This window comes from Psammomys obesus, unplaced genomic scaffold (assembly GCF_907164565.1).
Source record: "Psammomys obesus unplaced genomic scaffold, mPsaObe1.curated_primary_1811, whole genome shotgun sequence".
Lineage (NCBI taxonomy): Eukaryota > Metazoa > Chordata > Mammalia > Rodentia > Muridae > Psammomys > Psammomys obesus.
The window spans coordinates 1,372,617-1,387,823 of NW_026585580.1; the positions used below are offsets into that span (position 1 = coordinate 1,372,617).

A 15,207-nucleotide genomic window follows, 5' to 3' on the forward strand; every position below is an offset into this window, starting at 1 on the left:
CACACACACACACACACACACACACACACACACACACACACACACACTTCCATTTATTTTTACCTCAGTATTAATACTCACAATGGTTTGAGAAAAACGATCTTTAGCTAACATCTAATGAGTGAGTTACTTTGTAAGACTTGTGGGCTTTTTTAAGTTTGAAAATGTCTTATGTGGTGATGTTGATATTAATGTATGGTCTTGGAGATGTATAAGGAAGGAAAGGTTTGGGCTTAACAGTGATGTGTTTAATGTGTCAAACTGACATTGGGTTAATTGTGTCAGCTGGTTTTATGTCAACTTGAGGCAAACTATAGTCAGTGGAGAGGAGAAAACCTTAATTGGCAAAATATTTCTGTAATATCAGGCTGTAGGCAAACTCGCAAGGCATTTTTTAAAAGTTATTCTCTTTACATCTCAATTTTAGCCCCCCTGCTTCTCTTCCCAGTTCCTCCTCTCCATCTCTCTCATCCCCTCTTCCTCTTAGTCTATTCTGTAGAAAAAGGGTAGTCCCCCCTCCCAATAAGCCCAGATCCCCACCCCAGAGAACCTGATCCCCTTTCAGGGACCCACATGGAGGCCAAGCTGCCCACTGGTTATACATATATCTCTACATAGGTCTCCTCATATCTGTCTCTAGCCTAGTTCTAGTCCATCCATGGACCTTGGCTGGTGCTTCAGTCTCTGCAAGCCCCTCTGGGGCACCCAAGCTCTTCTTGTGGAGCTCCTATCTCCTCCATGTCCTTCTATCCTCCCCCTGCCACTCTTCTGTAAGGCTTTTCATACTCTGCTCATCGTTTAGCTATGAATCTCAGCTTCTGTTTCCATCTGTTGCTGAGCAGAGCCTCTCAGAGAACAGCTATGATGGACTTCCCTCCCATCTGCAAACACAGCAGAGCATCATCAATAGTATCAGGAGTTGGCTCTCTCCCGTGGAGTTGGCTCTCAGGTTGGGTTACGCATTGGTTGCACATTCTCTCAATCTCGGCTCTATGTTTATCCTGGCACAACCTGTAGGCAGGGTGGATTCTGGGTAAATATTTTTGTGGATGGGTTGGTGTACCCCTCCCTCTACTGGGAGTCCTGGATGGTTAGAGGGTGGTCTCTCCAGTTTTCATGACCCTTGGTGACAGGAGTCTCAGTTAGAGGCACCTCTATAACTTTCCAGGGGCCCACCCTGTTGCAGGTCTCCAGTCTGTCTAAGAGATGCCTTCCCCATGGTTTCTTTTCTCTCTCCAAGCCCTCTGTCTTCTCGCCTCTGCTCTCCCCATATCTGATCCCCACCCTCATTTCCCTCATGCTTCCTCTCTTCAACCACTTCCACTGACTATTCTATATCTCCTTCTGAGTGAGATTCAAGCATACTCTTTAGGGCCTTCCTTTTTACTTAGCTTCTTTGGGTCTGTGAATTGTAATATGGTAATCCTGTACTATATGGCTAATATCCACTCATTATTAAGTACATATCATGTGTTTCTTTTGGGTCTGAGTTACCTCACTTGGGATGACCTTTTCTAGTTCCATCCATTTGTGTAAGGCATTTCTTAAATTAGTGTTTGATGGGGAGGGCTCAGTCCATTGCACGTGCTGCTTTTCCTGGGCTGGTGGTCTTTGGTTCTAAAAGAAAGCATGCTCTGCAAGCCATGGGGAGCCAGTAAGCACCATTCCTCCATGACCTCTGCATCAGCTCCTGCTTCCTGGTTCCTGTCCTATTGTAGTACCTACTCTGACTTTCCTCAGTCATGAACCTTGATGTGGAAGTTTAAACCAAATAATTCCTTTCTTCCCCAAGTTGCTTTTGGTCATGGTGTTACGTCACAGCAACAGAAACCCTAACTAAGACAGTTACTGACTATATTTCAGTTATGACAACACAGAGCATTGCCTTTGTAATTTCCTCAGAGAAGACAAAAATGGCTCCTGTTAACTTTTCACTTAAAAAAAAAAAGTGCAGACAACATCGATTCTGTACTGCTGCTCTTACTTCAAGTCTGAAATGTGAGGGAGAAAAGGAGGAAACTATCCACTGAGGGGGAAAACAATCTCTTGCTACTGAGCAGGCTCAGATAAGAAGCAAGAGACATTACACGGAGTTGGCTGAGGGCAAAGATGGTTTAAAACTAAACAGATGTTAGGATTCCTTTCAAGACAGATGACTGAAACTATATTGGGAATTAGGGGAGGGAACGAATAAATCTTGAACGTATTACAGCCACCCTGTGTACTTAATGCTTTCATTCCATGCATAATCCCTGCCTCTGAAGGTAGATGTTAAATGTTGAGCTAAAAATTGTGAATTAATTCCATACAAGAATTAGTCAGGGCATAAAAGGTATGAAAGAATAAAAGTTACATGGAGGAGAGTCTTTTTTTTTAATACTTTATAAAACTTTAAATAGGCAAAGCATCTTCCAATAAGACTCTGATTTTCAAACAGTTTTCGAAGCAATGAAGGGAGCTTCTGGTAAACCTGCAGCTTGGCTGCTGGGGAAACAGCACTGTTGTTGAATACATAGATGTGAAAACGTCCTTTTTGAGAGTGTTCTCAGAATGGCCTTGGCACAAGTTCTGGTGATGGCAATAAGACACTTTCAATTTCATCCTTACTGTGCTATCAGCGGATGAACAAACAGAATAAGAATCGGGATAAAGTTGTCATGGTATACTTCTCTGTATACGTTATCTTGAGGCCAAAAGGAATTAATTTTTGATTAGGTTTGTCCCTGGGCAATTTCACACGTGGTCACAAATGGCTATACTTATCTCGACACTCTGTTCTTTCCCTCCTCCCCCTCCACAACAACTGTTCTTAAATCCACTCTTAAGATGTCATCAAACTGTTAATATATTTGTTTCCTTATGACCTAACAAGCCACACTTCTCGGGCCCTCAATCTGAACATAACACAAACAAAGGACGTTTCTGGACTCCAGCTAGGAAAATGTGACCTATAATTTCAAAATGCAAAGTAAAATATACTTCTTGATTTCCAAAAAAAAAAAAAAAAAAAAAATGCCCATATAAAGCAGTGACATTTACTTGTATGTAAACAGGCTTTGTACCTGTAAGATAGCCGACAATTTGGAACAGAAATAAAAGTGCTTTAAAGAACATTGTAACTTTGAGGTATCAGCAAAAGTGCATTTTGGTGCCCATGAGTGTAAAGCTTTAAAAATCCACTGAGTCTAGCTTTAAAGTTAATCAGGGTTGAGACGTATGATTATACAAGTACAGTGGACATTGCAACACCACTCTAAGAACTTCATCCATGGCACAGCATTCGCTCGCCTCTTCTCATTCAGTTGCTGCTAATCTTACGCATAACGGTACCTTTGAAAACAGTTACGTACCACTGAAAGGGTTAGAAAAATACAGGAATGTGGCCTTTAATTTCAGCCTTATGAAAAGTTACAAATTAACCAACTCATTCCCCTTATGATTTAGTAAATACAAATATGGAGCATTGACTTACCTTGTTTATCTTGAATCAATTAAGTAACAGCTGTAAGTCCTTCCCAGGGGAAAAGCGAAGACCAAAGAAGCTTTGACCTGGCTTAAATGACTCCTTCTGTCTCTGGGTGGGTATTTATCAGACCTCAGTGAAATAACACACACTCTCTCTGCCTCTCTCTCTCTCTCCCTCTCTTTCTCCCTCCCTCCCTCCTCCTTTCTCCCTCCTGATCCCTCCTCCTCTGTTTCACACAGAAACACAGCATGATTAAATTGCTTCTACCAAGAGTGCTTTTTCTACAGCTTATTACAGAATAAGACCGTGAAGTGCAAAATCATTGAGAAATCTGCCATGTATCAACAAATAAATGTGGAAACTGCTAAACAGCTACGAACTAGAAACTGTTATGCAGTCACATCTTAAGCAAACTATGCAATGAAGAGACACACAATTTTAGCTTAAAGTATGCTGCCTGCTTTCTGTTTTTGACTACGTTAAGCGGCAGTGAGGCAAGGCTCAAAGCTAATGTGTAATTTCTAGTATAAACCTGTCTGAAAGATTTTCACAGGGGCAAAAAGAAGTTTTCTTACCATTTTTAATTTGCATCAAATCCATTTGGTGGTTGTAAAACACAATAAACCTATACTGACTTAAATTGTCAAAATCATCCCTTTTAAGATGTACTTTTTCTGCTTTTCTCATGCCCTTTCATATCCAAGTCCTCTGCCAGGAAAAAGCAGCAGGAGAACGGCAGGAGCCTAACTTCTCCCGAGCACGTTCATATACCTGCCTTCTACTCTCTCAGCTTCAGACAAATTACTGAGAATCCTCATGAGAATCCTCATCCTGAGTATGGCCAGGGAGGCTCAGGAAGGTTAGTACTATGAAGTGACAAAATCACAACCACTAGTAAAAACAAATTCTCTCCAAACAGCAGCAGAGTCTTAGCCCAGTTGTTTAAATCCTATGGAAGCTATGGAAGCTCCTGTGAGGTATCCTATCCCAGGGAGGGTGAACAGCAGCAATGGACATTTCTCCCCCTGTGGCTCACTGGACCCCAAAATGGCACAGAGGAATTGGAGAGATTGGGGTCTAAAATTTGGTGTTTTCCTGCTCTTTCTTCCTGGACAATACATATAAAAGTAAGAACAACTTGTTGACATTGCCTCAACATAGTTACAAGTGGTGTTTTGGAATTTTAATTGCAATGGACATGACAAGGCATGGGAGTCTGTGTAACTCAAAACTCCTGCCCATTGCTGTCTTAGGAATGAGGTAGATGAGGACAAGTGAGTTATAAACAACATTGAAGGGAATAGGATAGGAGATGGGAGGAGAGAAGGAGAGTGTAGGAGGTGAGAGCACAGGTCTTGGCACCAGACAGACAGCTCTTTTTGCTTGACTTCCCCCACATTCTGGTACCTTTGCGTTGAATCCAAACCACACAGCTCTAGGTAAAGGACCAGACTCCAAAGTTATAGGCAGATGCTGCTGGGAGCTGGGCCAACCTTCTTGATGCTTTCTGGTTCTCGACAATGTGGTTTTGTAGGCACCGGTGGGTTTCTACAGAGGGCTCCTTATAGCTACCACACTCAGCAGCACCTATATTGCTATCTCTTGAGGTGCCAGAAGTATATGAGTGTCCATGCAGCCCTGAGCCAATGGCAAATGCAGGCACCCGAGGAATGCTCCAGGTCCCTTGTTCTCAGCAGCAGAATTTCCTTCTCTCCCACGGAACTCTAATGTGAACATGTCGTCAAGCTGCTACTTCCCAGGGATGTTATTTGTAAAGTACATACTAAATATGCCTCCCTTTTCCTAACTCATGCCTCACAGTCAAAGAAATACTTGCCCGGATTGTGTCTTGAATAATCCAGTACACATCCAAATCTCTATTTCCCACCCCCCCCCCCAAGGGGAACACAACTGACATTGACACCAAAGAGAAGATTCTTATTCTGTTTTGCCAAAAAAATGTATAACTATAGTTGAGCCAATATTGAGGAAAAGCAGAAACTTATGATTTTTATTAGCAAACTGACTAGCACATTATAAATGAGTAAAAGCCACAGTCTAATTGATTCAGATCATAAAATAGTGTATAATAGCATATGGGGACCATGTGTGTGTATGTGTGTTTGTGTGTGTGTCTCATGTGTACTCAAGCAGGAGTGGAGGTTAAGGATCAGGTGTCTTTCTCTAATGCTCTCCATGTTGGTTTTTGAGACAGTATCTCTCACTAAATCTGGAGGTTTCTGTTATCTAGAATGACTCGCCAAAGAGTCTCATGGACTCCACCTGTCTTAGCTCTCCAAGTGCTGTTGTTGCCATCACACCCAACTCCTATGTTGGTGCTCTTGAACACAGGGCCTCTGAAAGACTCCACCCTGCAGGGTATATCAAAGCAGATGCTGAGACTCATAGCCAAACTTTGGGCAGAGTGCAGGGAATCTTATGAAAGAAGGGGGAGAAAGAAAGACCCGGAGGAGACAGGAGTTCTACAAGGATAGCAATAGAACTAAAAAAATCTGGGCCTAGGGGTCTTTTCTGAGAGAGATACTCCAACCACGGACCATTCATGGAGATAACCTAGAACCCCTGCACAGATGTAGCCCATGGCAGCTCAGTATCCAAGTCAGTACCCTAGTAAGGGGAATAAGGGCTCTCTCTGACATGAAATGAGTGAATGACTCTTTGATCACTTCCACCAGACGGGGGAGGAGCCTTACCAGGCCCCAGAGGAAGACAGTGCAGCCAATACTGATGAGACCTGATAAGCAGGGGTCAGCTGGAAGGGGAGGAGGACCTCTCCTATCAGTGGACTTGTGGAGGGGCATGAGAGGAGATGAGGGAGCAAGGGTGATATTGGAAGGGGATGAGGGAGGGGGCTACATCTGGGATACAAAGTGAATAAACTGTAATTAATAAAAATAAATAAATTTAAAAATCATCAAAAAAGACATTGATAAAGTCAGAACCATAAAAAACAAAATAAAACAAAACTAAGGTTGTGGCATCTAAAAGGCCAGTAGTTATTACATTTATGTTACAGTAACTTATAGTTACTGTACAAATAATAGTACAAATAATAGTGCAATGCAAACTGCATTTTCTTAGAAAGAAGGACTTTGATTTGTAATGTACACATTTACATACTATACAATCATACACATAAAATGAGCAGCTAAACTCAACATTATATTCAGATGAGGGCAGTGAGTGTCCTCACTAAAAACAACAGTAAAATACAACACAAGTTGACTTTAAGTGAAGGGATATTGAAATAAGCAGTAAAATGATTACTGAGAAGGAGAATATAGTCTATTACAAGATATAAACTATAAAAGCTGCCGTTGCTTATTGTCTTTCAAGCAATGATGCAGACAGGGATGGGATCCAATATAGCTCCTTAGTACTTACCTAGGAACTGACAGTCACCCACTTGGGCAGAGGGAATAGCTGTAAAATTCAGATACAGAAGCCAAATAAACTGTGACTTTTCAATTGCCATGTTTCATCCCAGTCCTTCCAGGTTAAATAACTTAATAGTACCCATTCCATACAACTTCTGTTAGAAATCAGTGGAAATACTGTCCACGAAGTTTCTAGGAAAATGGACGTAGAAAGAACAACTGCTTCTATGAATTTGGGCAGGACAAATTAGGCTGGGCTCTGCTACACTCTGAGGGTAGATCTGAGGGTGTACCATCTGAAAATTGATCTATGGATTTAAAGAGCCCTCAGTAGCTACAGACTGATGAGACAGAAAATCAGGCCTGCAAACTTCCTTTACTTCCTTTCTTCCTTTTTTCCCAGTCTCTAACGATAACTTCTCAAGGACCAGGCTTCTGATGGATATCCTCTTTCTTCAGCTTTTCATCTTACAAGACTCCTTTTTATTAGAGTACAAATCTACCTTCTTCTTTGACAAGTTTAATGGCCAACCCCTGTGTTCCAATCTTTGAGAATATCATTTAAATGAAATTTTCATTTGTCCCCATTCAATAAGTTGCTGACTGGAAAGTCGTGTGTCTCAGAAGTTCATTTCCAGTGTCCTCCCAGTTTTCCCACAATCTTGTAGCTTTTTCTTGCATTAGGGAAAAAAGTTGCTCAAATGTTACAGAGATGATGGTTTTATCTTTGTTATTCATCCGCCTTGTCTCTTACACATGCTCTTCAGTTCCATCTTGTTAAACTATACTTTTAGATAACATCAATGGTGTCTTCACCTCTGTTTTGTTCACTTACTTCTAAATGTCTGTTTATTTTCATGTGCATACGTGTTTTGACTGTGTATATATATTGCCCACATATATGCCTGGCACCCTCAGAAGCCAGAAGAGGGCATTAGATCCCCTAAAACTGGAGCTACATAAGTATTTTAAATATAATTTTTCATTTATTACATTTTATTCACGCTGTATCCCAGCTGTAGCCACACCCTTGTTTCCTCCCAATCCTGCCCTCCCTCCCTCCCTCATTTCCTCCCATGCCCCTTCCCCAGTTCACTGATAGTGGAGGTCCTCCTCTTTCCATCTGACCCTAGCCTATCAGGTCTCATCAGGACTGTCTTTCATAGTCTTCCTCTGTGGCCTGGTCAGGCTGCTTCCCCCTCAGGGGGAGGTAATCAAAGAGCCAGCAACTGAGTTCATGTCTGAGACAGCCCCTCTTCCCCTTATTAGGGAGCCCATTTGGAGACTGAGCTGCCATGGGCTATCTCTATGCAGGGGGTCCAGGTTACCTCCACGAATTGTCTGTGGTTGGAATATCAGTCACTGAAAAGACCCCTAGGCCAGATTTTTTTTGGTTCTGCTAGTCTCCTTGTGGAGCTCCAACCCTTCCAGGTCTTTCTATCTCTTCCTTCTTTCATAAGATTCTCTGCACTCTGCCAAAAGTTTGACTATGAGTCTCAGCATCTGATTTAATATCCTGATAAGTAGAGTCTTTCAGAGGCCCTCTGCGGTAGGTTCCTCCTGTCTTGTTCCTTATTTTCACCTTCTTCCAATGTCTATCTCATTTGCCTTTCGGAATAAAGATTGAGCATCTTACCCGGATCCTTATTGCTTAGCTTTTTTAGGTGTACAGATTTTAGTATGATTATCCTATATTATGTCTAATATCCACTTATATGTGTGTCTTTCTGCTTCTGGGATAGCTCACTCAGGATGATCTTTTCTAGTTCTCACCATTTGTCTACAAATTTCATGATTCCCTTGTTTTAAATAGCTGAGTAGTATTCCATTGTGTAAATGTACCATAATTTCTGTATCCATTCCTCAACTGAGGGGCATTTGGATTGTTTCCAGATTCTGGCTATTATGAATAAAGTTGCACGAACATGATTGAGCAAATGTCCTTGTTGCATACTTAAGCATATTTTGAATATATGCCTAGGAGTGGTGTAGCTGGATTTTTAGGTAACACTATTCCTAATTGTCTGAGAAAGCAGCAGATTCAATGCAATTCCCATCAAGTTACCAACACAATTCTTTACAGACCTTGAAAGAAAAATTCTCAACTTCATATGGAATAATAAGAAACCCAGAATCACTAAAACAATGCTCTACAATAAAAAATCTTCTGGAGGGATCTCCATCCCTGATCTCAAGCTGTACAATAGTATAGAGCAACAGTAATAAAAACTGCATGGTATTGGCACAGAAACAGAATGGTGGATAAATAGAATTGAAGACCCAGAAATAAACCCACACACTTACGGACACCTGATCTTTGACAAAGATGCCAAAACCACACAATGGAAAAAAGATAACATCTTCAACAAATGATGTTGATCTAACTGGATGCAGAAAAATGCAAATAGATCCATACTTATCACCCTGCACAAAACTAAAGTCCAAGTAGATCAAAGACCTCAACATAAAACCAGACATACTAAACCTGTTAGAAAAGAAAGTGGGAAAGAGCCTTAAGCTCATTGGTATAGGAGACAACTTCCTGAACAGAACACCAATAGCACAGGCTCTAAGATCAACAATCAATAAATGGGACCTCATGAAACTAAAGTTTCTGTAAAGCAAAGGACATTGTCACCAGAACAAAATGACAGCCTATGGATTGGAAAAGGATCTTCACCAACCCTATATCTGACAGAGGGTTAATATCCAGAACATATAAAGAACTCAAGAAGTTAAACAGTAACAAATCAAATAATCCAATTAAAAAATGGGGCACAGAGCTAAACAGAGAATTCTCAGTAAAGGAACATCGAATGGCAGAGAAACACTTAAAGAAATGCTCAACATCCTTATTCATCAGGGAAATGCAAATCAAAATGACCCTGAGATTTCACCTTACACCCATCAGAATGGCTACGATCAAGAACTCAAGCGACAACACATGCTGGAAAGGATGTGGTGAAAGGGGAACCCTCCTCCACTGCTGGTGGGAATGTAAACTTGTAGAACCACTTTGGAAGTCCATCTGGCGCTACATATGGTTTTAAGCTACCATGTGGATGCTAGTTCTTCTCAGAGAGCAGCAAGTGTTCTTGTGCACTTGCCTCTTTTGCATTACTTCTATAAAGGACAAAACAAAGAGCAAAAGCATTCATTGTACAAATCTTTTGTACTGTTCTGTGCTCTGCAGACACATTCAGAGGTACTCTTGGGACCAAGGTACTCCTTACAGTCAGTAGATGGGCTTCGAGGACATCAATATACAATGTGGAAAAAAGCATAGCTGCGTAAAACTGCAATACAAAAGAGTGGACCATCGCCTTTGGAGAAGCTATAGAAGTTTCTTTTTACTCTTGTTATTGTGCCTCTATTGGGAACCAGACACAATGAGATTTATATTTAGAAAAGTTTCACCTTAATGGTTATTAATGAGCCATTTCAACAAAGTACAGGAGCTAGAGTAATCAGTAGATTTAGTTTACAGTTTACAAAAAAAGGTTAAAATTTGAGTATTGTATATGTATGATTAGAGAAGTTTTTATTAAAGATAAGCTATTGAACCACAGAGTGCAGAGTGTAGAAACATTGGCGATCACCATTAGCCAGACCCGTTATGTGCAGCTCTTGAAGCAGAGTGGGGAGGCCAATGTCAGAGGTCAATGGAGACGTCTACGCTGCAGGCTTGCTGATCTCAACACAGAGTATACTCCACCTCAGCCAGACAGGCACACTCACAGCACTTCCCTAACTTTGCTCTTCATACTTTCAATGATTCAACCCATAACAGTGAATCCACAGCCCAGAGCTGGCTCTTCTTTTACAAGGCTGCTCGGTAGGTACACTCAGTGTCTACAGGGCACAGCGATGGCCGCTTTGCTAGGTGAACTTTCCAGCTCAAACCGCTAGTTGCTCTCCCACTGAGCTAGTTAAGGATTAAGCATCAAAGTAATGGAAGGCGTAAAAGCCTGAGGGGAGGCCTTTCTCTAGAGACTTCCTGGAAAGGGGATCTTTATTTATTACCCTACAGGCTAAACTGAACTCTGTGTGAATGACCGAGTTAATCCAGATCGTCAGATTTCAGTGTCAGATGAAGGCGTGAAACCTCCCTGTGTGCACTGGGCTTCAGCCTCGCACACTGAACCATGGAACTTCAGCTGTCTCACCCGTAAGTATGTGAAGTTTGGCTTTAAACTTCTGGCTCATAGTCATGGGAGAATTAAAACAGTATTTCAAGGGATATACAAAGGTAAAGAATAAGTGTGATGTTTAGACATAAGCATCACAGCTATGGAAATATTACAGAGAGTTTTATAGTAAAACATGAATATATAGTAAGTGGTAGAGTAGCATCACGATTTTTTCTTGTTTGCCTAGTGTGTATGATACATGCCTGCGCGGAGGCCAAAGCAGTGTCTTTTCGTCTTATTTTTTGAGACAGTGCATTTCACTGAACTGAAGCTTGCCATTTCCGATTTGATGTCTGTTCATGAAGCTCCAAGGATACATGCCTCTCTATACCCTGGTTCTGGGACTGCAAGCAAAGTAACCCTGACCTTTACTACTGGGGCTTTGAACTCAGGGAACATTGCTTTCCTAGACAGTGCTCATATCCACTAAGCTGTCTCCTCAGCCCTGCGTTATGATTTTTAAGGTATAATTCAGAGAAGTTTGGGCTGTTGTTGTTTTCTCCCACACATTCCAGTAGTAAAATTTCAATATCCTGAAAGTAAAATCTAAGCATTCTTGAATTATAATGACTTGGAGTTAAGTTAGTACTTATATCATTCATTCTACATATAGGAAAACTATGTCCTAATAATGGCTTTAATGTCTGGAGTCAGAATAAGTTGGACATATTGTCACCTGACTGAACATAGAATGGTAGCCTCTCTCTGGGGGGCACTCCAGAGCGCCCGGATTCATTCTTGTGTTGTTTTCCACAGTCTATGGGAGAATTGTAGTAATCATGGAATAAAATTTGCTTCAATAATTTTTGATATGTGTTAATAAAGTAAATAGTTAGTACACACCAATATAATCACCTGACCATCAACAGCAGGGGTCACAACCTCACATTCTGCTCTCTTTTATTCAGTTTCTGTTTTCATGGACGAGGATGGGACTACAGATGCACAGACAGGTAAAAAACTGAAAATTATCAACAGAGACTCCAAATACTAACTTAATCAAAACAGTCCGCTAACAGGAAGCCAAAGATAGGATGTATATGGCATAGACATGTCTAAGGATTCACAAAGAACACCTGGTTTACAAGTCTCTACCCTAAGATTATAATTGATGCACAATCTAATCGTGTGAAAAATTAATTGCAGATTATGAGAACTTTTATTCATCTTTATAAAGACAAAATAGGAGTAACAACTATGTCTTGGTAGATAAAAGAAAATTATCAAAAAAGGATAAATTTTAAATCAAAATATATTTTCAATCCCCAATATCGTATACTACTACTGTGTATATGCGTGTATATATGTATGTATATATATATATATGCATGCATGTATCAAACATTCAAACTATCAAAATGTGCAGACTTCACAAACCACAGAAATAAAATGCATGTCTCCAACTAGAAAAAAATTGCATTAAGTTTTAACATACTTATATTTTGTCAGAAAAATTATAAAGTAACATAAGTACTCTTGGAAAAACTAAAACAAAAAATTTAGTTAATTATGCAAAGCAAATCTATTCCCTCCTGCCCATACTGTATATCTTTTATTAGTTGGTGATATTTTGTTAGCACAAAATATAATGGTCTCCCTCATCCTAATCTAATATAGTCCTATGAACATTCTTCACATGCTTAATATTTGAACTTAACTCTAAGCATGAAAATAAAGAGAAGGAAAAAAAGAAAAAGAGAAATAAGAGAGAGGGGGAAGAGAGGAAGAAGTGGAAGAGAAGAGATGGAGATGGATGGGGAAGATGGAGTGGGATGGAAAGGGGAAAAAGAGAATGAGGAGAAAAGAGAAGGACAGAGGAAGAGACAGAATGAACAAAGGTCATGCTGGGCTCCATGTTTGTACAGCAGTGGCCAGCTTAAAAGTGGTGTTTGTATTTACTTCTCCAGCCATCACTGTGTAATTGACCCCACCACCTACCAGGTCCAACAACAAAGAGAGCTGGCAGGTGTGGATATGTGTTTAGCTGTGTACGAATATAACGCGAATGACACTAAATATACACATCAGTATATCCATGTTTTAGATTACATAAAAATGCTTCCAAAACAAGTGAACCGAAACCAAAATAGTTAAGATACTCTCGTTCTCAGGAACAAACCCTGAAGATTGGCTATAGTTTCCAAGCCTTGAAATGTTAAGAGAGTTAAATGTCAGATTATAAACACAATTTAATTTTTTGTCAAAGAAGCAGCTTATTCTTGTGATTATCTTAACTACAACAGACATATGAGATAAATTAAAAACTGGCCTCATGTGATAGGTAAATTTAATGATAGTCCTAGTTTATTAGCTGACACAGGATTCTTCTTAGTCAGAGCCCTGTCTCATTACTAGCTGGAATCACTGCAGGGCCTACAGCTTAGCAGCCTGTGTTGGAGGGGAAGCTCTGCCGATGAAAGGCATGTAGCCTCTGGATGTCCTTTCCAAAGCCGGTGAGCAAAAATGACAAGGCAGCCCCTATCCACCAGCAGTAAGGTTAAATACTCTCCCAATTGGGAGAGTGATGTAAAACTCTTATCTCTCTGTAAAAAAAGAACAATTGAGGAAGACAATGGAGCAGCAGAGGTGAAAGAGAAGAGAAAAAGAGACAGCCAAACACTGTGCACTTTAAACCTTGATAGGGTCCTAGTCTCCTCAACCGCTCTATTCTCCACATGACCAGTGAGTGTCATCCAAATGTTAGCAACTCAGGAATCCCAGGCATAAAACATCCTTGAAACTTTCTTTAAATACAAGTAAAGGACTGCACTTCATGCAATCTGTGTGGTATTGGAAATGGGAATCTAGACTCCTACCAAGAGTTAGAGGAGAACTGGGAAATATTAAGCGAAAGAATAAAGAGAAAACTTGGTGTTGACTTTGGAGTTTGAAAGGATTTGGACTTTGGGTAAGAGGCCACCCTATTATATTGACAGGGCAACACCTTATAATATTATTGTTATTTTATTATTATTATTATTTCAGAACCAATTTTTGAACATAATTTAAATCCTCTAATATTGATGTGTTTAAGACATATTTTAAGGCCATGTGTATGAGTGCTAGTTAATACCAGTTCCCTCCCTTGCAAAGATCTGAAGCTAAGTGGCTATAAACAGGGAATATATTTTCCAGCTCTCATGTCCACACCAAGAAGAGCCAGCCTTGTGACTCAACAGTCCCAAAACATTAACAGGCAAGCCGAGTGGTACTGCAGTAATATGGCTTAAGGTCAGATATATTTTTCATTCTCTTTTAATTCTTGTCTAGTCTCTTTGTGCCATGCACAACTGAAAATGAATAAAGTTTTCAAAGCTGAATAATGGTTCACACCTGTAACCCAACACTGAGTAGAGATAGGAGTTTAAGGCCAGCCTTAAGTACAGATGGATGGTACAGAGTTCAGGGCCAGCCTGGGTAACATGAGGCCCGGTTTCAAAAGAACAACAATAACAACCATAACAACAACAAGAAAACCTAAAGCCAAACAACAGCAAAAACCCAATACACCATGTACCAGAACTGTTATATAGAGAAAGAACTGATTGTCAGATCTAGGTGGTGTCCCACTTGTTAAATGAATAGTAAAGAGAATAGCAGCTAGGTCACAGTAATTGGAATTACTTCAACTTACCCATCAGTGATCAGTGACCAGCTGGGGGCTGTGCCATGCTCTTTGAAGCAGCTAATTTGTTCTTGGCTTGGTACTGTAACATCACATCTGTGGAAACCTAAAGGAGCTTCCTTAGCTACACCACTTTCTCCTATGAAAACATTAGCTTCACCATACCATCTAGATAACATGAACAAACAGCAAAGTCTCTTTCTTGTTTGAACAGTTTTTAATTCTCTGCTGCCTTCTCTTTCTCTTTCCTACCATTTCTTCTCTATCTCAGGAAGCTATTTTCTTTTTTTGATGGACGTGGTCCTTCTTCCAAAAGCTACCACTTGTTCAGTAGGAAGCCAGTTCACTCTAAATATCAGTTACCACTTTTGATTAAAGACTCAATAATTTGAGGTTTGATGTCTTCTTTATAAAGTTCTTTCCCCTAACTCATGAAAACTGAACAACTCACTACTGAATAAAAAAATGGGTTAAGACAAATTAAGAAAAAAAGAAGTTAAAGATTTTTATAGAATTGAATGAAAATCA

The 15,207-nt window shown here is 40.3% G+C and overlaps 1 protein-coding gene across 12 annotated transcripts in view; it reads right to left on the reverse strand.

Annotated features, from left to right (window-relative positions):
- Rims1 (regulating synaptic membrane exocytosis 1) overlaps positions 1–15,207 on the reverse strand; it is a 434,736-nt gene that overhangs the window by 32,265 nt on the left and 387,264 nt on the right. Inside the window, exon 1 of one of the 12 annotated variants that reach the window (XM_055605991.1) lies at positions 3,473–3,582. The exons of the other annotated variants lie outside the window; for them this stretch is intronic. The gene's annotated coding sequence lies outside the window, so the exon portion shown is untranslated. Of the gene's footprint in view, positions 1–3,472; positions 3,583–15,207 lie in introns of those variants that run through there. 12 annotated transcript variants of the gene reach the window in all.